This window comes from Dama dama, chromosome 9 (genome assembly GCF_033118175.1).
Source record: "Dama dama isolate Ldn47 chromosome 9, ASM3311817v1, whole genome shotgun sequence".
Taxonomy (NCBI): Eukaryota; Metazoa; Chordata; class Mammalia; order Artiodactyla; family Cervidae; genus Dama; species Dama dama.
In genome coordinates, this window is record NC_083689.1 from 74,376,351 (window position 1) to 74,399,735 (window position 23,385).

At 39.2% G+C, this 23,385-nt stretch overlaps 1 protein-coding gene across 3 annotated transcripts in view; it reads right to left on the reverse strand.

Moving 5' to 3' along the window:
* The window catches only part of ATP10B (ATPase phospholipid transporting 10B (putative)), a 358,643-nt gene that overhangs the window by 295,865 nt on the left and 39,393 nt on the right, over window positions 1-23,385 (reverse strand). For all 3 annotated transcript variants that reach the window (XM_061151886.1, XM_061151889.1, XM_061151887.1), the window contains one exon: window positions 7,067-7,129. The gene's annotated coding sequence lies outside the window, so the exon portion shown is untranslated. Of the gene's footprint in view, window positions 1-7,066; window positions 7,130-23,385 lie in introns of those variants that run through there.

Consider the following 23,385-nt stretch of genomic DNA (forward strand, 5'->3'; position numbering starts at 1 on the left):
GAACAATACATATAAGCAGCCTGAGAAAGAGGTAAGATGCCCTCAAGGGCCAGGCATGGACACTCCTAAATCAGTATTCTCAACAAGGGGCAACTTTGCCCAACACCACCCGGCCCACCCCCCAAGGACTTTTGGCACTATCTGGAGACATCTTTGACCATCATACTGTGATGGGGAAGTCACTGGCATCTGGTGAATAGAGCCCGGAGATGCTGATAAACATCTGACACTGCACAGAACATCCTCTTATGAAGAATTACTGGGCTCAAAATGTCAATAGTGCTGAGGTTGAGAAAATCTGCCTTAAATGTTCCCTGAGCAAGGAGCTCAAATCACGTGCTCTGTGACAATCTAGAAGGGTGGGAGTGAGGTTCATGAGAGAGGGGACTTATGTATACCTATGTCTGATTCATGTCCATGTGTGGCAGGAAATAGCACAACGTTGTAAAGCAATTAACCTCCAATTAAAATGAAGTAAAGTTAAATTAAAAGAAAAAAAGCTGTTCCCTAAATTCCCGAGGTGCTGAGTTAAGCTATCCACAGAACTGAATCACTGGGTAAATGAGTTTGGTGAGTCTTTTTTACCTTTCCCCAATCTAGGCTCTTTCTCTAGACAGTCATTGAACAAACTTCTAAAGATGAGCAGTTTGAAGGAGTGTTAAGTCTTAGGCTGAGTCGCTAGCAATCAATTTGATTTCTGAAATAATTTTAAAAAGCAGAGACAAAATAATGATGAAAAGCCTTTATAGTAAGAAGAATTGAGGGGGCAAGGGCAGTCTCAGCTGAAAAACACCAGTAACTACAGAAAACCTCAGTGGATGATGACTTCTTGGTCGTTTATCATCAAGTAATTTATGTGATATGCAGTGTTCCTAAACTAGAGGCGACAGAGTGGTAATTACCTGCACAAATATTTCATTTGGCCTGCACAGACTTAAATTTTAGATTCATTGGCAGTGTTAAACATTGGGATGCTTCTCATAATAATACAGTTTTGGGTTTTTTTGGTGGAACTCAACTAGGCAAAGAACTGACAACTGTGGGTTGTTTCTCATCACTCAAGAGCTGTCCATTGCTGAATGGTGCTGCCTGGACAGGGCCTGAGTAGCCCCATTCCTCAGCTGGACTGCTTCTGGAGGTTATATTACTTGCCTGGTCCTTGTTGCAATCTTAGCTTGCAACTTCTATCAAAAAAATCATACTTACTCTTCTTTTACTTTCCTCTTTAGGGTGACCCTATATAATGATAGTGTCTTTTGCAATGAGTGCAGTGTTGCCTAGATTGATTTTCATTTAGTCAGTTTTGCACCATCTTTTGGCTAAGTTTGTGTTAATCACAATTATGACTTTTGGATGACTTTGTTTTTCTTTTTCTTTCATTTTTTCTGGTTACTCAAAAGGTGACTAAGTAGTAAAAAATGACTCATCGTTAATCCACTGGGATAGAAAACCACCACAATTCCCCCCCTACCCATTTTGTTAGCTTAATAATTTTTGATATATAAAACATGCATAAAAATATTTTGCAAATAAATATTTTGACCATCACTTAAAGAAACTTGGTAGGCATAATTTACTGAGATCTATATAAAATTAGTTTTAGAATAAAATACTGCATGCTGAGGTTGAAAGTGAGGAACAAAGTTCAAAAAGATACTTTATACCATCAGATCAAGTCATTGCTACTGCTAAGTCACTTCATTCGTGTCCGACTCTGTGCGATCCCATCCCTGGGATTCTCCAGGCAAGAACACTGGAGTGGGTTGCCATTTCCTTCTCTAATGCATAAAAGTGATAAGTGAAAATGAATTCGCTCAGTCATGTCTGACTCTTCAAGACCCCATGGACTGCAGCCTACCAGGCTCCTCCGTCCATGGGATTTTCCAGGCAAGAGTACTGGAGTGGGGTGCTACTGCTAGAAGGTCACAAAAGATGCTTGTGAATCAGCATTCCTTTATACTCTTAAAAATTATTTAGGGTTTTTTGTTTATGCATGTTATATCCATCTACACTTACGGTATTAGAAACTTAAAATTAGAAAAATCCAAATTATTTATTCATTTCTTTAAAATAATTAGTGAGAACTTTTCTAAATCTCATTAGTGTTTGGATTCATAGAATACAGCTGGATTCTCATATGCATTTATCCATACATTCTGTTGCATCATGTTGTTTTGCTTGAAATACATGAAAAAAAATCCAGCTTTATACACAGTTATAAAGGGGAGCACTCATGGACCCCCTAAAAGAGCTTTGAGAACTGAGGTTAGCTTTATGTGCTGACTTGGCTATGCTGCAGTGTCTGGTTACTCAATCAGGCTCTAGTCTAGGTGGTGTGGAGGTGTTTTTGTAGGTGTGACTCAAGTCCATAATCAGTCCACCTAAAATAGGGCCTGATTCAGTCAGTTGAAAGGACTTGGAAACACAGCTGTGTCTCCTCAGAAAAAGAAGAAAAAACGCCGTCTATAGACAGTGGTTTCAGCTCAGAATTTGAGAATTCCAGCCTGGCCAGCTAAGGGTCTTCCCTATGAATGTCATACTTGCACAGCTAGCCCACCAACAATGTAAGCCAATTCCTTGCAATAAATCGATAAATTCTCTCTCTTTCTCTCTCTCTCTCTCTGTATGTATATGTGTGTGTGTGTGTGTGTGTGTGTGTGTGTGTGTGTGTGTGTGTGTAAAACCTAGTGATTCTGTTCCTCTGGCTGAACTCTGACACAGGAACCCCCTAGGGGGTCCTCAGACCACACTGTGAGAATCACTGATATAAGATATACTTTATAAATTCTTTAATGTCAGTTACCTAATTAGCTTAACATAATAATTCTATGACGTAAAAAAAGCAGAAATCATTATTTCTATCCCCAGAGAGGATATTTATCAAATGACACATACCCATCAGAGGCTGTTAGTCTGGATCCTTAACAACAACAATTCCAATGCTCCTATCTTTCAGCACAATAACTGTCAATATATTTGTAAGTATACACACAGATCTGTATGTAGGTCAAGAAACATCAGTTAGAACCAGACACAGAACAATGGATTTGGTCAAAATTGGGAAAGGGGTACATCAAGGCTTTATATTGACTTCCTGCTTATTTAATTTCCATGCAGATACATCATGCAAAGTATCAGGTTGGATAAATAACAAGCTGGAGTCAAGATTTCCAGGAGAAATATCAACAACCTCCGATATGGAGATGATACCACTAATAGCAGAAAGTGAAGAGGAACTAAAGTGCCTCTTGATGAGGGTGAAAGAAGAGTGTGAAAAAGCTGGTTTGAAACCCAGCATTCAAAAACCTAAGATCATGGCATTCAGTTCCATCACTTCATGGCAAAAAGGTGGGGAAACAATGGAAACAGTGACAGACTATTTTCCTGGGCTTCAAAATCACCGTGGATGGTGACTGCAGCCACAAAATTAAAAGATGCTTGCTCCTTGCAAGAAAAGCTATGAAAACCTAGATGGCATATTAAAAAGCAGACATCATTTGCCGACAAAGTTCCCTCTAGTCACAGCTATGGTTTTTCCAGTAGTCATGTACAGATGTGAGAGTTAGACCACAAAGAAGGGTGAGCGCAGAACTGATGCTTTCAAATTGTGGTGCTGGAGAAGACTCCTGAGTCCCTTGGACAGCAGGGAGATAAACCAGTCAATTCTAAAATAAATCAATGCTGAATATTCACTGGAAGGACTGATGCTGAAGCTGAAGCTCCAATACTTTGGCTACCTGATGCGAAGAGCCAACTCACTGGAAAAGACCCTGATGCCGGGAAAGATTGAGGGCAAGAAGAGAAGGGGGTGACTGGAGGATGAGATGGTTGGATGGCATCCCTGACTCAATGGACATGAGTCTGAGCAACCTCTGGGAGATAGCCAAGGACAGGGTAGCCTGGTGTGCCACAGTCCACAAGGTTGCACAGAGTTGGACACGACTTTGCAACTGAACAACAACACAGATCTAGACAGTCATATTACTTAATGCACATACACCCACAGAAATTCTTTAGAAAAAGTAGATAGGACTTAAAACCTTTAAGTTGGTTTCCTATGGAAAAGTGATACTAAAGAAACATAGGGCTTTGTTTAATACTCAAGCAGCTTATAATGTGCCTGGTAGAATAAGATTACTCACTCCTGCAGGTATGAGATTCAATGAGATGATTAGGAATTTGATTCTTTACCAATAATTTTTAAGTACGAGGCTCTGGAATAGGGCTGCTTTCATCTTTTTCAGCTACTGCTATTATGGAATAGATCCCCCATGCATATCTGATGCTCCCACTACTCAGTGAATTTATGGAATACAGGAATAGTCACTGACCAGCTGCTGCTTAGTAATAATGACCTGTTCATTGAATGACTGAGGATGCCAAGGATGGGTGCAATACACAGAAGTAAAAAGGAAGAGCAAAGGTGGAAAAGTTTGGAGAAAAGGAAAAACCAAAGAGCTTAAGGAAGGAATATGACTTTTAAAAAAGAATAAAGAGGAAACTGAGCTGGAGGAAAGAGTGTGTATCAAAGAGTAATAAAAGAGTTATGTGAGCAAATGAAAGGCTTCCATTCTATCAAAGAAGAGGCAGAATAATATCATGACTGAGAGAGTAAACTTCAGTCAGACAGATGTGAGTCTGGGTCTTAGTTACATCACATATTAGCTATGTATCTTGGGTAAATTACCTAACATTTTTGGCCCCAGTTTCTACAACTGTGAACTTCAGTTACTGTGAAGATTAAAGAAGTACATATAAAGTACATCACATAGTGTATAGCATAGAGTAACTCCACTGAGTGTTGGCTCCCATGATTATTAATGTTACTACTGCAATTATTATTAATTCTGGAGGCAGTAAGCAGCCCATGGGAGGCTTTTAATTGGGATGGTGATAGGGAGACACCTGTCAATTTTGAAAATATATTTGATGCTAGTTAGAATGAATCATTAAAGGGAAATATTGGAGCCAGAACAATCAGGAAATTACTTTACTAGTACAAGCACAAAGAAGTGACAGAGGTAATTAATATTCTAGCCCAGTGCTCCTTCCATTGGATCAGCCAATACACAGCAGATTGGACTTTTGCGTTTCGTTATTCTAAATAGGAGCAAAAGTTCTCTTTTTAAGTATAATTGGGAAAAGAGAAACTGTATAAAATTTTGCAAGCATATTTAATTTCACTACTTCATTGGTCAGATTTAGGGGAGAATGTTAGAAGCTGAAAGTTGCAAATTTTAGATTGTCAAACTTTCTGACATACCTAGTACATTTTCAAGTTCTCTCTGCTTACATGGCAAATTAACTAGAGGTTCCTAGGAAATGAACTGCTAAGGAGGCACCAGTCTAGGCTAATAAAAAAAGCAAAACAGCTTACAAGTCATATAAACATCTTTGTATATGCCTAGGATCTTCTAAGAGAGACACATAGCTGGACATGTGGTATCTACAGAGCTTACAAGTGGTGGCTATTCACATTCAGCGAAACCCACATGTTAATATCTGGGTATGCTGGCAGTAAAATCAGCTGATGACAGGTAAGTAGACTAGAAGGTAAGTAGGAGGATTCGCTTGCCAATATATGGCACTGGTCACAATATATGAACAAGCACTGGTCTTGTTAATATAGCACTAGTCCTTTTATGCCTGTATCCAATAAGTGATAATCACATCTTTCAATTTTCAGTCTTAGTGTGAGGTTTCATCTTTATTCTTGGTGCAGATCAAAACTATAATAAGTTACCACCCCATACCGGTCAGAATGGCCATCATTAAAAAGTCTACAAAAAAAAAAAAATGCTGGAAAGGGTATGGAGAAAAAACAAACCTTTCTACACTGTTGGTAGGAATGCAAATTGGTGCAGCTACTATGGAAAAAAATATGGAGGTTCCTTAAGAAAACTAAAAATAGAGTTGCCATATGATTCAGCAAGCCCTTTTCTGGGCATATATCCAGGAACTGTAATTTGAAAAGATATATGCATCCTTATGTTCGTAGCAGCACTATTCAGAATAGCCAACACAAAGAAGCAACCTGAATATCCATCAGTAGATACATGGATAAAGAATATGCGGTACATATATGCAATGGAATACTATTCAACCATTAAAAAGAGTGAAATAATGCCATTAGTAGCAATATGATGGACCCAGAAGTTATTATACTAAGCAAAGTCAGAGAAAGACAAATACCATGATATCACTTTTATGTAGAATTTAAAGTAAGATGCAGATGGATTTATATACAAAACAGAAACAGACTCAACAGACATAGAGAACAGATGTGGTTGTCAAGCAGGTAGGTAGGAGTGGCATGGACTGGAAGTCTGGGGTTAGCAGATGTAAACTATTGAACAGTACATAGAATGGATAAACAAAATAGAGTTAAAGCAATGAACTTGGAATAACAATTTAAGATGACATAGGCCTTAGGTTCTAAGTAATCAAATATTAGCATATCACAGATAAAGGAGACAAAGACTCAGGGAAGTGAAGTAGAGTCATGAGTCAAGGTTAGCACCAGGACTATCTTGTAACTTCTAATCAAAGGTACTTTTGCCACTTCACACTGTCTCAGTGTGGTCACCAGAACCACTGTCTTCCTTCCCAACTGTTTTCTATCTATCTACTTCAGCAAAAAAGAAAAATTTACTGGCTCACAGAATCAGAATGTCCAGAGACCCAAGGGCTCCAATTGCATGTTTTAAGCTGGCTTTTTCCATGTTGTGGCCAGATGGCCTTTGGAAACTCCAGACTCATACTGACTCAACCAAGAAGCCTCATTAGAAAGTCTTTCCTGACACGTTTTATCTTGCCAAAGTCTCAGGAAAACCTCTGATCGGTTCATTCTGGATTGGGTACCCAACTCCACCAGCTCATATAGCAATACATTCTCTGTGCCAATGTCTTTTAAACCACACTGAATATATTATTCACAGAAGAGAGGGTTATCGAATTAAAAAGAAGTCAGGGATTTCAAAAACAGGCACAAGCAACAAATATATATTATAAACATACTTCTAAAATAAAACCATATGGAAGGAAATATCTAAAAACAGAAGCTTACCAAACACAGGAAGTCAACTATGGTGATGGTGTTGCTTTTCTTTTAAATAATTTGTGTCAGTTTCTGTAATGACAAAGATAAAGAAACATTTAATTTCAGGAGATGAAAGATTGGTTCACTATGGCTTACATCATAATAATTGCTTTTATACACACACAATATACAATATTTTATATTCTCTGCACAGTGCCTGGCATTCAATGACTGCTCACTCTCATTCTTTGCACACATACAATAGTTAGCTCGATTTGTGCTAAGGCTACTGTCATCACCTTTCTATCACCACACACTGTCAGTGTCATTCACGTTATGAAGTCTCAGTTAAAAGACAACATGGACTATAAGCTGTTCCACATTTTTTATTTTCAACGTTTGAGCTTTTGAATGCCACAATTTCCAGAATGGCTTGCCATTTTCTCTGGGATTTCATAGCACATATTCCCCACCATCCTTATACTTCAGTGGAATTTCTATTATTCAGATTTTCTTTCTTAATTTCATTTGACATGAACTTTGGTTATTATGTCTTAGAATTTCATGAATACAGTTCAAATTTTGTCATCTGGTAAAATTAGGTTTCTACAATGTCACTCTGGAGAATAACCACAGACTTAAATGAAGCACAAATTGTTAAGAAATTGTCACCTGTCTAATTTCATTGGAGATCAACGAGATAGAGTATGATCATAGTTAGGAGACAGGGCTATTTAGTTAAACAGTTCTGGGTTCAAATCCTACCATCTTACTGGCTGGTCTTAGTCGACTTAATTTACACAATAAGACTGAATGACCTCATCTATAATGTGGGATAGCACCAATACCTAATTCATAGGTAATGCATGTAGAGTGTGTGGTACTCTTTGAGCTCTAAATACAGATTAACCATTGTTATGACAGCCATAAAAAAGTAGCTTATTTGTGGGCAATAAAATAAAGAGCAGAAATAACATCTGCTGCAGTTTGCAAGCACAAAATGAAAATGCACATATACATTTGTGAATGCTGATTTTACTGATAAACAATTTTTATGTTTTTCCCAAGAAGCCGTCCCACATTTCTTTGTTTTCATTTGTCCACCTCCTTTTGGATTCTTTATAATCACTTTTTTTTTTTTTTTTTTTTTACAGTTGTGAGGTACAATTGATCTTGTACTTCAAATAAAAATTGTATGTATTTAAGGTACACAAAATGATTTGATATACATATACAAATGATAATCATAACCAAGCCAGTTAACACACCCATCACTTCACATAGTTACCACATTTTTGTGTGTGTGATGAGAACACTTAAGAGATCTACTCTCCTGGTGACTTTCAAGTAACATATTATTAACTATATTCACCATGCTGTAAGTTCAATCTTCAGAATTTCTTCATCTTATAAGTAGAAATTTTTACCATTTGACCAACATCTCTCCATTTGGCCTGATTAATTTGTTTAGTTGTTTTTTAGAATAAGACATTAAGACAGATTGCCAGCAAATACAGAGTTCTCTGTGACTGCTGCTTGTCTCTAAAATCTATTCCTTTCTTCCATCCCTCCTGTTTGAGTCCAGGCTACATCTTCTGTTGCCTGCTCCCTGTTCTCACTGCTCTTGTGATCACATCCTGTGGTGGTCATTGCTCCTGGTCACCAATAGTCATCCCTCCTGTGCATGTGTGCTAAGTCACTTAGGTTGTGTCTGACTCTCTGCAACCCTTTGTGCTGTAGCCTGCCAGGCTACACTGTTTATGGGGATTCTCCAGGCAAGAATGCTGGGGTGGGTTGTCATGCCCCCCTCCAGGGAATCTTCCCAACCCAGGGATCAAACCCATTATCTCTTGTGTCTCCTGCATTGGCAGATGAGTTCTTTAGCACTAGCACAGCCTGGGAAGCCCACCAGTCCTCCTGTACTTTTGGGCATTTATGAAGATCGCCCTTTCCCATGCCTTAAAGAAACGCATGGCCATGACAGTGATGTAAGAGTGGAAATGACCCATGGTGCTTCCAGGGGGAAGCATTAAGCTCATGTGTGTGGTTTCTCATGTTCAGTCCTTGTTGACATGACCACCAACCTTCTGAAATGCTGAGCTGTTGTCAGTCAGAGTTGTAGAGTGAGGATGATGTGGAACAGAGTGACAAATAATACATGAACAAGGAATAAAGCTTGTTTCACAAACACAGTTTAAGTACTAATTACAGACTGCTTGGAACATAAACTGTTGCATAGTATTCTTTTCAACTGAAATTTAAGCAACTTTTCTGTGGAAATTACATGTTGCTTCTTGCACAGTCTCTGCATCATCACCCTGAGCTTAGTATAAGAAATCAATAAATACTTGTCAATGGACTGACCAGGGAAAGGAACTTCATTTTCTCCTCTTTGAAGTGAAATTTGACTATTTTACATTAAGTTAGCAGTGGACTTACATACAGTTACTATAGATATATGGACTGGGACAAAAACTCCTCTTAAAATCTTCTAAGACTCCTCAAAGTTTCCTTTTGTATAGATGTGTCTAAGGCCCATAAATCTCATATTATTATTCACTTGCTCACAGGGGCCCAAATAAATCTATGTCTTATTTCTATTACCTTTTAATATTCTTCTATTATCAAAGATATGGAAGGAGAAAGGTAATGGAGGATGGACTTTCTGATAATTTGGCTGTGATCTTTAGCATCATGGTTTGGCTAAAGGCTGGAATGTTCAAACCATGATTATAAACAGAGGTATATAAACTGTCTCCTGGGACTTTGGTCCAGGAGCAGTTTACATTTTTAGTAGATTCAAGCATTCAGTTTGATATTTCCTTGTTGCATTTCCTTAATAGGATGGCAAAGGCAGAAGTATCAGATGTGAGGGTATCTCAGATTGTGCCTTAACAGGAAGAAAAGCCCAGGAACCAAATGTTTGCTAAGGACACTTTTTATACAAATAGGCTTGGGAAAGACTTTCAAAACCTTGTTCAACAACTCCAGAATTTTTCTCCAATCTGCATAATTGATTGCACCTTAAACTTCAAAGTTAAAATTACTCCTCATATTTTGTTGTTCAGTTGCTAAGTCTTCTCCTACACTTTTTGACCCCATGGACTGTGGCACACCAGGTTTCCCTGTCCTTCATTAGCTCCTGGAGTTGCCTCAACTCATATGCATTGAGTCAGTGATGCCATCCAACCATCTCATCTTCTGTCAACCCCTTCTCCACCTGCTCTCAATCTTTCCCAGCATTGGGGTATTTTCCAATGAGCTGACTCTTTGCATCAGGGGCCAATGTATTGGAGCTCACAAATCAGATATAATCCTGTTGCAAACAAATTCAAGGGATTAGATCTGATTTGTGAACTTCTCATGTTAGAGGTTCTCAAGTACACTCTATGGCTTTGGCTTTTTATTTCATTGCATGCATGCCATTTAACAGAGCTAAAGGGTGATACATTTAAGAACTATGAAAGGCAACCAAATCCTGAGCATCACAGGCTAGAGGAGTGCTGAGTCTAGTTTGCACAGATGTGTCTGGCCTGCCCTCTAAGCTTCCGTACAAAACCAGCAACAACTGCTCCTCATCAGGAGAAGCAGTCAGAACATCCATCTGAGGTGGAATAGCAGCTAATTTTACACAGAAAGGGTGCCTATTTGACTTTTTGCTCAAGTTCTTTTGGCATTCCAATCAATGTAAACATGTTGACTAGATGGTTATTTTCTCAGGGAAAACTGTTTCATCTGATCCCATTTACTCTTTTTCTCATACTTAAATTTACAAGTAAACATTCCAGGGTTCACAATGAGGCTTTACTTAATTTCCCTATCTGCATTCAACATTTTATGTGTTGAAAACACTGCTATGACGTTTATAATTTTCTTTAGACAAAAACATGTACACCAAAACCCCACCAAAACACTGCATCTTTTCCAATAACTCCATTTTAAGGCATATAAGCATATGATAACAAATTCATATCCCAATATGAAAACACACCATCTAAAATCTGCTGTTTTACCTATATGTCTCTCTCTAATCTGAATGTCAGAGATTGAATTATCATGCTTATAAAGAAATCTTTTTCTCCTCAACAGATCAACTACATGATACTGCCCTAAACTTTGGGAAAGTAAATGACTTTTTCTAAGACGCACAGATTAGTAAGGACTAGCATTTATTGGGATTTAAGCTTTACACATGGATTTATATTTTCAGGAATTCTTGGTGAGGAGAATCCTAGAGTTCAACAACACAATACCTATACAGATTGAGAGAAACAAGATTTGGGGCCCTGATTAGTTAATGAAGCCAGGGATATATTATTACCCATCCAATCTACAATTATTCAATTGCATTAATTAAGCAGGGAAGCCAAGTGATCCCTGTAAGAGTTAAATATGTGTTAACCACTAGGAGTCAGTGAGATTGTGAACGTTCACTGGAAACGATTCACACAGACCAACCTGGTTCTAATTTCACTTCTGCCACCTTTCCATGGTTGTTTGACCTTGTAAAACTACTTAATCTCTTAGCCTTAAGTTTTTTCTGAAAAATAAGCAAAATAATAGGTATTTTACATGATTATAAATTTCCTCTCTCTCTCCCTCTATATATATATATATATATATATATACATCCAATGTATGTGTATATACATATTTGGCATAATGAGTACTCAATGGCAGTTTTGTTATCACTGTACTGTACCCAACCCAACTGTAAACTCAAATACTCTAATAGCTCTCGTTTCTCCTATCAATATGAGAAACAGACAGTGAAATTCATCTCCTAGGATACCATCATTTATCGGTTCACCCTCACTTTCTATTTGCTTAAGAGAAGTTGAGAGGGTAGGATTAACTATAAAAATCATACAAATGTCTAATTTCAAGGAAATGGGGCCTGTGGGACAGAAAACAGTTGTATAATTGCCTCTTTTTTTTCAGTTGGAAAAAGAAAAGCCTGAACAAGCCTACTGACAAAACCTTCCATTTAAAATTTTTCCTAGCACCTCCTTCACAAAAACCTCCTGCAAATAACTGGTATAGAACTAGGAAGCAACATCAAGGGAGAACAAACACTGCTACAAATGCAGTAAACCATAGAACACTAGAATGGGAAAAGCAACTTAAAAAGGATTAGTGAGAGAAAGATACTAAAAGAGACAAACCTTTCACTTGTCCCTGAAATTACACAAAATTGTCATTAACTGATCAGTAAAAATAACAACACCCAAATCAATGGTCTTTAATAGAAAGACCATATTTTCTTCAAATTGCCAGAAGACTCTTCCAAGTGTACATTTGTGCATGTGGTATATCGAGTAATAGGGGTGAGGTTTGTTATTTCAGCAAGGAGCAGTAGGTTTTAGAAAGTAAAGTGATGCCAAGCTTCCAAGCCTTCACTCCTGCAATGAGATTGGAAAAAGAGAGAGTTTTGAGTTTGCTAGGGCTACTATAACAAAGTACCACAAGTGGGTGGCTTAAACAATAGAACTTTATAGTCTCACAGTTCTGGAGGCTAAAAGCCCAGATCAGGCTGTTAGCAGGGTTGGTCCTTTCTGAGGGCTGTGAGAAAAGAATCTAGTTCATGCCCCTTTCATAGCTTCAGTGCTTTGCTGCAAACCTGGATGTGCCTTGGCCTAGAGACCCATCACCTAGATCCCTGCCCTCATGTTCACATGGCATTCTCCTTCTGTGCACGTCTCTACACACATACCTCAACTTTGTATAACAACATGTTGTATCGGCTTGGGAGCTCACCTACTTCAGAACGACCTCATCAAAGCTTCATTACATCTGTGTGACTATTCCCAAACGAGGTCACATCCTGAGGTACTAGGCATTAGGACCTCACACATGGATTTGGGGGAGACACAATTAAACCTGTAGCAAGACAGAAGAGAAAGTACTGCTTCTGAAATGGTAGAGCAAACCATCCAACCTGTCACAGTAGACAAAACCTAGCTAGATACTCATTAAAACAGGTGTCATTGCTGGTATACATGTTGAATGTCACTGGCATTTCTGGCAGTTTTCTTATCTGCCAAGTAGATGATTCTGCTTACTGATATTCATCTTTGCAACCTATGGACTGTAGCCCATCAGGCTTCTCTGTTCATGAAATTCTCCAGGTAAGAATACTGGAGTGGGTAGCCATTCCCTGCACCAGGAGATCTTCCTGAATCAGGGATTGAATCCAGGTCTCCTGCCTTGCAAGCATATTCTTCACCTACTGAGCCACTAGGGAAGCCCAGTGATATGAAAAGAGGCACGTGAGTACTTCAGAGTATGAGAGAAAGAAATTAAGATCCAAGTCCAGGCACATTGATACTAGGACATCTAATCAGGGAATGGAAACACCTAATTTCATAAGACTTTCAAATTTACTAATAGTTTCTTTTTCTTTCTAGAATATTGTTCATAAGCAGCCTTATTATTAAATAAGTGTAATTCACTGTTGCTGAACCTAAGCAAGTCTTCCAAAACCCTTCCAAAACCCAAAATCAGAATTGTTAATTCCTCCCAGAGATACACATGCTTTATTCTGGGGCCAACTATATTGCAAAAATTCTTTGTTGATAACAAAGGGTGTAGGTGTGGGTAGCTTGAGGTTCTACTTTTAGGAGACTTGATGTTTTACTTTTTAAAAAAAAAAATCAACCTAATATGAACACGAACCAAGAGCTTTCATGTCTTCCAGGACCAGAACATCTCTCCCACACAAATTGCCACTTCAGTTAATTGACCAATGTTTTCCATGGCTGGGGGATGATATTCAAAAGGGTTTTGAGCAAATTGAGAATGCTACTTGAAAGTGGTAATGTGACATTGATGTTCATATTGAGATTATTCTTTTTTAGTTTCATTTTGAATTGAATAATCAAAAGAATTGGCTATCAATCTGGTGCTAGTGTGATTTTAATCATTAATACATCCTAATCTCCCTCGTAATGCAAAGGAAGATACCATAGTTCTGAGTTTTAGTTTTATTTAGAATGTGATGCTATTTTTAATTATGTTTATTTTAATATTATTATCTAACTATGGTGTTTGATATAAATATTCCCTTTTTAAAAAATTTTAAAGTATTTTTAAAAGAAATTTAAAAGTCAATTTTTAAAAAAGAAACTATGAAATAAGTAACAGTCATGAAGCTAGGCAAACATTTGAAAGATAGCATGCAAATAACTAAAATTTGGGAACTAATTATTTCTTTCTTTTACCTGACGGTATTTGCATAGAGGAACAAAACATTCCACTGGATGCTCGATAAATGCCTTCAGTTGCAGGAAAAAGGTGTCCTCCACACCCAATTGGCAAGTTTTGGTTGGGCAGAGAGCAAAAACATGGAAATCCAACAGATCTCTTTTTTGCTGGAATAGATCAAGGACTAAATTCCAACCACCTTAGGAGCTGGTGGCAAGCCCTCCTCCTTCCTTTCTATTTTCATCCCCAGCTTCCCTGGTTTGCATTATGTTTGATCCCAAAAGCCACCTCTGATCCTTTTGGGAATAGGCAGAGTATATAAAAAGGGAGGTGATTAATCAGTATTCGTTGAATAAATGAATACACAAGTGAATGAATAAATTAACAGAGAAAACAGAGGGACTAAGAGGGAGAATTTGCAAAGCTCTGATTGTTCTTAGCTCTCCTGATTTAATAAGGAGAGTTGATTCAAGGAGTACACTGTGATTCTAACAAGGAAGATAGCACCATGCATGGCCCAGATGGGAAACATGGGGTCTGAATAGGCAGGAAATTAGAGAAAACGCTCCTTAGCGATTGTTTGTCATCTCTCTAGATGCATTGGAGGACTGGCTGATAATCCCAGATGGATCCAGAAATGACTTTTCAGGCAATCAGAGGAGACTGAAGCTGATGGTCACCTTGGCTGTATCTCGGATTAAGCGTATTGATCCTAATTTACAGGAATCATGAAAATAAAATCCTGGTTGTTGGTGGAAAGGAGAGTGATAAAAGTCCATATGAGAGGGAATCCAGCCTGAATCAGTAAGAGAAAGAAAACATGTCATGTCTTTGTTCTCTGCTCAGGAAGTCCATCAGTATGACACTGAAAGCTCTTCTGGAGGAACAAGAGAAACTCCCTGGTGTCTGTGTGGAAGTTGTTTTCATCCTAGTTGATGGGAAGATTCATAGGCTGTTGGAGAAAACATCTGTTGCAGAGCAAAGAGAAATATGAGTGAATTAAACCTATTGTTTTTGACTTTCTAGCTTTCAACACATCTTCTTTTGTAATATGGGGCTTTCCTGATAGCTCAGACAGTAAAGAATACGCCTGCAATGTGGGAGACCAGGGAATGATCCCTGGGTTGGGAAGATTCCCTGGAGAAGGGCATGGCAACCCACTTCAGTATTCTTGCCTGGAGAATGCCATGGACCGAGGAGCCTGGTGGGCTACAGTCGGTTAGGTTGAAAGAATCAGACACGACTGAGTGACTAACACTTTCACTTCACTTTCCTTTGTAATATAGAACTTTACATATGTTCCGTTTCTCCTAAATTGGACTCTGCCCAAAGGTAGGATCTATTTCCTGATTCACTTTTGTTGTTGCATAGTACCCATTATTTGAGGCACAATAGGTGCTCAGTAACCTAGACGGCATATTAAAAAGCAGATACATTTCTTTGCTAACAAAGGTCTGTCTAGTCAAAGCTATGGTTTTTCCAGTAGTCATGTATGGATGTAAGAGTTGAACTATAAAGAAAGCTGAGTGCCAAAGAATTGATGCTTTTGAACTGTGGTATTGAAGAAGACTCTTGAGAGTCACTTGGACTGCAAGCAGATCCAACCAGTCCATCCTAAAGGAAATCAGTCCTGAGTATTCATTGGAAGGATTGATGCTGAAGCTGAAGCTCCAATACCTGTTTGGAGCATCATCAGGTGTCCACCTGATGAGAAGAACTGACTCATTGAAAAAGACCCTGATGCTAGGAAAGATTGAAGGCAGGAGGAGAAGGGGATGACAGAGGATGAGATGTTTGGATGGCATCACTGACTCGGTGGACTTGAATTTGAGCAAGCTCGGGGAGTTGGTGATGAACAGGGAAGCGTGGCATGCTGCAGTCCATGGAGTTGCAAACAGTCAGACATGACTGAGCAATTGAAATGATGAATGAAAATAGACATTTGAAAATTGCTATGGCTGCTGTTTAAATTCTTCTCCATGAATATTTGAGTGCTTACTATGAACCAGACAACTTTTTCACTGGGAGAAATTTTACAACAACCTCATTTGTAAAGACATTTGTAAAGACCTGAGGCTGATTTGCCATGAACATTAGTAACACTTTTACAACTGAGATCATGAAAAACAAAGAGAGAGGGGGATGTTGTAAAGGGGTGTGGGTGCACAGAGAAAGAGGAATCAGTTTGGGGATTGCTTAGGGTGGAGATCAGGGAAGGAGCATTTGTTGAAAGCTTTGAAGGATGAAATTCAACAGGTGTAGGTAACTCTGAAGAAGGAGGTCACAAGGGAAGATTACACCCTAGACAAAATCTTGAGATGGGATAGAACAGTTTTTTGGGGGGAGGGGTGATGGGTAGGTTAGAGGGGCTATAATAATGTTTACAATGTAGGGATGTGTATGTTTGTGTGTGTGTGCAAGTGTTTGAGAGACAGAGGAGAGAGAAAGAAGTGGGGAGAAATGACAAAGAGAACAAGAATCAAGGAGTTAAGGCCATCTGGGCACAGATTTCACAGAGCCTTAAAAACTCGGTGAAGCCATTTGGAGTTAACTAAATAATGCAGGTCATGGAGCTGGGACATGCAGAATCTCAACTGCTCTTTAGGATATGGACACAACAGTTAGCTCATCTGACCAACAAATTTAGGCAAGAGTTAGTAACGCCCCCTCCTCCAGGGTCATTCTTTTCCTCCCTGAAATCATAGGTGCACGTCCAAAAGGAGACTCCAAAAGATGACAGCAAACTCAAGGAATGGTTCTTTGCTGGAATTTCATCCCAGTAAGTAAGGACAACATAAGAGGGAAACTGTGGGCATCCTTCCAGGGCACAAGCCACATTTGTCTCAATTTGAGAGGCTAATTGTTTTTTCTAAAGCTTCCCTCGAACATATGCCCTTAAAGGGAATGATTTAAGTGTTTATTTTTACTTTTCAGCAGGAAATGTATTCCTGTGCAATCAAATACCTAGAATTGATGAGAAAAGCTATATTTCAGAAAGGAATGTCAGCTGATAAGCATAGGATGAGTGACAAAATTAGAAAACGTGTCTGCAAGCTCTCCTGTAGTTGACTCAGGCAAGAATTTTCAACTGGTGTTAAAATTATTTGGTGAATGGAAATACATTGTAGAAATGTAAGAACAAAACACAAGTGAGATTTCATAGCTCCTCTGATCTAAGCTCAGCATTGGCCCCTTTCACTCTCAAACCCAGCTCCTTAACAGAGGTTACCAAGGACTCACACCACCTGCCTCCAATCCTTTTCTGAATTCAACTTCACTATGATCCCCTTGTTCCTATAACTTTAGCCACATCACCTCCTTACTATTTTTTGAATGGATGTATCAGTCATGTATCCTTTTAAAGATCTTTGCTCACTGTCCTATGTCTGGGTTCCTCTTCGTCCAAATATGTGCATGGCTATCTTCCCTGATACAAATCCTATTAAGAATCAACTTCTTGGGTTTCCCTGGTGGCTCAGTGGTAAGAATCTGCCTGCTGATGCAGGAGACATGGGTTTGATCCCTGATCTGGGAAGATCCCACATGCTGCAGAGCCTGTGTACCACAACTATTGAGCCTGTCTTGAGCCCAGGAGCCACAACTACTGAAGCCCTCAAGCCCTAGAGCCTATTCTCTGAGCATCAACAGAAGCCACAGCAATGAGAAGCCTGCTCAGTCCAACCAGAGAGTAGCCCATGCAGCAATGAAGTCCCAGCACAGCCATAAATAAATAAATATAATTATACAAGAAAGAGAGTCAGCTTCTCAACACCCTGTTTACAAATACACCCCACTCCATTGCCAGACTCGAACTCTCCCAGCCTCTGTCACTGCACTCTCTGCTTCTCCCTCCTAGGCATCTACTAACTGCTAGCCTATGATATAATTTACTTTATAGGAGTTAGGAGACAGAGATTTTTGTCCTGTGTTTTCTGCAAAAATTCTAGGCATCTAGGATAGTACCTGGAATGCAGCAGTTGCTCAAATATTTGTTTAGTGTATTGAATAAAAGCCTATGGACAAAGGAGCCTTTGGTGAATCACCCTTGATGAGTGGTACCGCACTGCTCATGCATACAGCGGAGCACAGATCACAAGTGGGGACTGGCCTCTGTGTACAGAAAGAGGTAACCCTTGCTCGTAGGCATTTCACTACCATAAATATGTGAGAAGTTGCACCTAATTAGAGGATAAGGTAAAATATTAATGCTGAGAAATTAACGAGCTTGGAGAACAGAAAATCAGTGCTTTTGACAAAGGAATCTGTTAGAAAAACAAACACAGCAGAGGCCGAGGGAGAGGGCAATACCAGTTTCTAGAATTCGTTTTCTCTGCTTCAAAGATCCAGAAGTTTTGTCTCGGATAACCTTCATTAAAAAGCCAACAGAAATCTCCCAACACCCAGGCAGCTTCTTCGAGTTTTCCTCACTTTGTGAGCCATTCTAGAAACCAGCCCAGGATCTGCATGCTGGGGAAAGAATCTTTCATCTGACAAGGGGAATAAAGCAATCTGCTTCTTTCATCTGAGGGACCGTTCTCGCAGGAGGCCAGGGTATTAAATATAATCACCTGTCTAGAATCAGGAAGCCGAGGGGAGGGGTCAGAAGTACGCAGTTCAATCAACCAGGCTGTGAAGTCATTTCATTTTCTTTTCTATAATCAGCTTTGTTTTCCCTTGTTCCTAAGATTATGATCATTTATGTTTTTTTAATTCCAGCAGCCCCTAACTCATGAAGTCATGGAATTAGTGCCAGGGGTTTGAAAATTCATGAGAACTAAACATTATCATTAGAGTGAATCGACATCAGATTTTTATATATATGTATGTGTATGTACATATACATGTATATATGTGTACACACACACATATATATATACACACACATAAATACACATTATTTTTGAGACATAGCTGTTCCTGGGGACAATGAGATATGAATCCTATTAAAAGTGTTGCTGAATTCTTTGAGTGGTTTGTTTTAATACTCCTAACACAGTAACTGTTTGTCACAATGGCTCAAATAAATCAGTTGCTATTAGCACATTAGACAAACTCTTCTGTAGGAAAAACTAGGGTAGGGATAAATCATCTAGGTCAAGTTCATTATTTACTTCCCTAACAGGATGGAGAACCAGAAAGATGGGGAGACTTTTAGGTCTCTTGGCGAGATAAGAGCACTGCAGCAGAATCCTGGTCCCTGGATGCCAGCATAATGCTCTCAGCAAGTGCGCTAACTTGTCAGCTGACTCCAGACTTTCAACTTTCCTCATTGAAGGAACATTCCCCTACCCTTTGACCTCTGACCACTTAATCTCTTACCAGGGTGGTCAGAGGGCTTCCCTAGTGGCTCATTGGTAAAGAACCTGCCTGCCAATACAGGAGATGTGGGTTTAATCTCTGGGTCGGAAGATCACCTGGAGAAGGAAATGGCAAACAACTCCCGTTTTCTTGCCTGGAAAATCCCATGGACAGACAGAGAAGTCTGGCAGGCTACAGTCCCCGGGGTCACAAAAGAGTTGGACACGACTTAGCGACTCAACAACAGGGTCCTCAGAATCAAGGGACCAGAGTGTTCAGCTGATAAGAGAATCTTACTCTTGAAGCTAAGACCTCCTTTCAGTACATGACCTATTTTTCTTTCTAAAAGCCATCAGCCTCCGCAGAGCCTAGGAAACAGGTTGAAATGTGCCCTTGCAACAAAAAGTTACAAATACATTTCAACAGAAAATGACATTTCTCTTGGCCCTATTCATTTACCTTGGTAAGCTAATCTTCAAGTTTTAAAAACTTGGGGAAATTATTTAACTTCTAAGTCAATTTTCTCATTTGTAAAATAGGAACGATACCTGTTTTATTGAGGCAAATGAGAACTATAGGTCAAAAGCTTGGAGTTGTGCCTAGCAGACAGCATGCATCATTATAAAATACTCATTTGTCATTTGTTATTTACTAAGGGGCCATAGTAGAGAATTTCATTATTATAATTATTTAAAATATCATTTTTATAATGATTCCTAATTATTTGTTTTAATCAGAAAGTTGATATTTCCTTCATTTGTGAGTTCTTTAGTGAGAAGCCGTGATCTTTAAAGAATTAAATATGCTCCTGGGCTTTCCTGGTGACTCAGACGGTAAAGAATCTGCCTGTATGATGGGAAACCTGGGTTTGATCCCTGGGTTGGGAAGGACCCCTGGAGAAGGAAATGGCTATCCACACTGGTATTCTTGCCTGGAAATCCCATGGACAGAGGAGCCTGGCAGGCCACAGCCCATGAGGATGCAAAAGAGTCAGACATGACTAAGCGACTAACACTTCCTTTCACTTTTCTTTCACTTTCCTCTAAGAACTTCGTATGACTTCTCACTGTGTTTAGAATAAAACCCAAACTTTTCCCAAGGCCTTCTGATCTGGTCCTTACCTTCCCCTCTAGCTGTATTCTCTGACATCTCTCCATTTTTCTCAAGCTCAAACCTAGTGGGCCTCAAGACTTGCTCTAGCATTGCAGGGTAGCTATTCCCCCTGAGGCTCCAACTTCTTTCCTTCTTCGGGTCCTTAGCATCTGCTGTTGACCCAGCCTTAAACTTTATCTCCCAGGCTTCCCCAAGATTTTGGGTAAAAAAGAGACTGTTATCAACTCCCTTAACTCCCTTTCATTCCTTATATGGGATGTTAAAAATAGAAACTAAATCACAATTTTTTTTTGTCACTGTGTGCTTTCCATTTTCCTCCAATATTTGTTTACCTAGAGGTGGTCAGTGCCCCTGCTGAGCTGTGAGCTTCATGAGTCAAGGAGCCTGCTCAGTTTTGCCCTTCACTTCACACACAAAGCACAGACAGTGGAGCCTCTCCTTTGTTGAATGAATGAAACCATAATTTCTCTTCCACTTTGGAGCCAAAATCATCTCCAGTGAGCCTTATTTCCAATTCCATAAAGAGATCAAAAGTGATAGTAAGGGTCAATATTAAAAATCATTCCCAGTTGCAGTGACGTGTACAGAGAGATGCATCTGCCTTCACAGAAGCAGCTTTGACATGAGGGCAGGGTGGCGGGGGATGACATCAGAGTGTTTAGAGGGATACTGAGAAAAATACTGTGAGCTCCCACTCCCAAGCAAACAGAACCACAGGATCTGATAACATCAAATTTTCTATAATTACTGGAAATAAGAAGATGGAAAAACACTCTAGTCATGTAGAAGGCTTTTAGGGGCAAGGGTGGAGGGAAGAACCACAAAGGGGCACAAGAAAACTGGGGTGATACATGTGCTCCTCGAGGCGACTGTGGTAATGGTTTCACAGATGAGTCCCTGTGTCATAACCCACATCTAATGTTTCAAATATGTGCAGTTTATTGTATGGTGATTATACCTCAGTAAGGCTACTCAAAAACATTAACAAGATCAGAGAGAAAACAACAATAATGTCCCCAACAAAACAGCATCATGAATTTCCTCAGCTGATTGGTTTCAGAATCTACATTTCTAAAGATATAGCTAATGCATCCCATTTGTTCTGGGAATGTGGGGATGGGATACTGGTGGGGTCCCTTTTGCAGATGCAACAGAGATAGAACAGCCCTTGTGGGGCCATGGTTGCTGTCCAGGCCTCACCTCCATCTTCAGAGAGGCACCTTGGGGGAGTAAGATCAGGACCGTCACATGTACCAGCATTGAGAGGGAAACCTTCCAGCCCAGGCAAGAAGCAAGCTGTGCCATTACTATGTTTTGTTTTTGCCTAAAGCAGTGAGGAGTTCAGATGACAGAGCAGCAGCTCCTGGAGAAAACCCATCATTTCCCACACAGCCATCGGCCTCTCCTTTCTCAGGAGGAGCCATCCATCTCCCAGCTCACCCTCAGCTGCTGACTCCTTCCTGTTTATGGACAACGAATCTCTCCCCACCACATCTTTTCTCTTTCCTCCTTTTTACTCTGCTCATGTTTCCTTTCTCTTCTTGTTCTATTCCTTCTTTAAATGTAAAAATAAATTAACATTGGTTGAACACTATGCAGTCAACTTCTTCACTTAAATTATTCTATTTTATCCTTTAAACCATCCCAGGGAACAAGTGCCATCACCATTCCTCTTTCACAGAAGAGGAAAATGATACTGTGACAGGTTCAGGACTCATGGATGCTCTGCCTGCTATAAATGTGGAGCCCCAAATTTCCCTCTTTCTTTCCCCTTTATACAAACACATAGGAATAAACCTCACCAAGGAGGTGAAAGACTTATATGCTGAGAAATATAAAACATTAATATAGGAGGTTGAAGATGATTAAAAGAAGTGGAAAGATATGCAATGCTCTTGGATTGGAAGAATATTGTTGAAATGGCCAAAATACCCAAAGCAATCTATAGATTTAAATAAATTCCTTCAAATTTCCCATGACCTTTGCATAGAGCCAGAACAAATAATCTTAAAATTCATATGGAACCATAAATGACCCAGAATTGCCAAAGCAATCCTGAAGATAAAGAAGAAAGTGGGAGGCAAAACAACCCCAGACTTCAGACAATACTACAAAGCTATAGTAATCAAAACAGTGTGGTATTGGTACAAAAACATACATATGTATCAATGGACCAGAAAAGAGAGCCCAGAAATAAACCCACACACCACAGTCAATCAATCTTCAACAAAGGAGGCATGATTATACAATAGGAAAAAGATAGTCTCTTCAGCAAGTGGTATTGGGTAAGTTGGACAGCTGCATGTAAACCAATGAAGTTAGAACGTGCCCCCTCATCATACACAAAAGTAAACTCAGAATAGTTTAAAGACTTAACCACAAAACTCATATAAAAGAACACAGGCAGAACATTCTCTGACATAAATCACGCCAATGTTTTCTTAGGTCAGTCTTCTCCAAAGACAATAGAAATTAAAACAAAAATAAACAAATTGGACCTAATCAAACTTATAAGAATTTGAAAAGCAAAGGAAACCATAAACAAAGCAAAAACCTACAGAATGGGATAAAATATTTGCAAACAATATGACTGACAAGAGCTTAAATTTCAATATATACAAATAGCTCACACAACTTGACAACAATAACAAAAACCCAATCAAAAAATGGGCAGAAGACCTAAAGAGACATTTCTCCAAAGAAGAAATTCAGATAGCCAATAGGCATAAGAA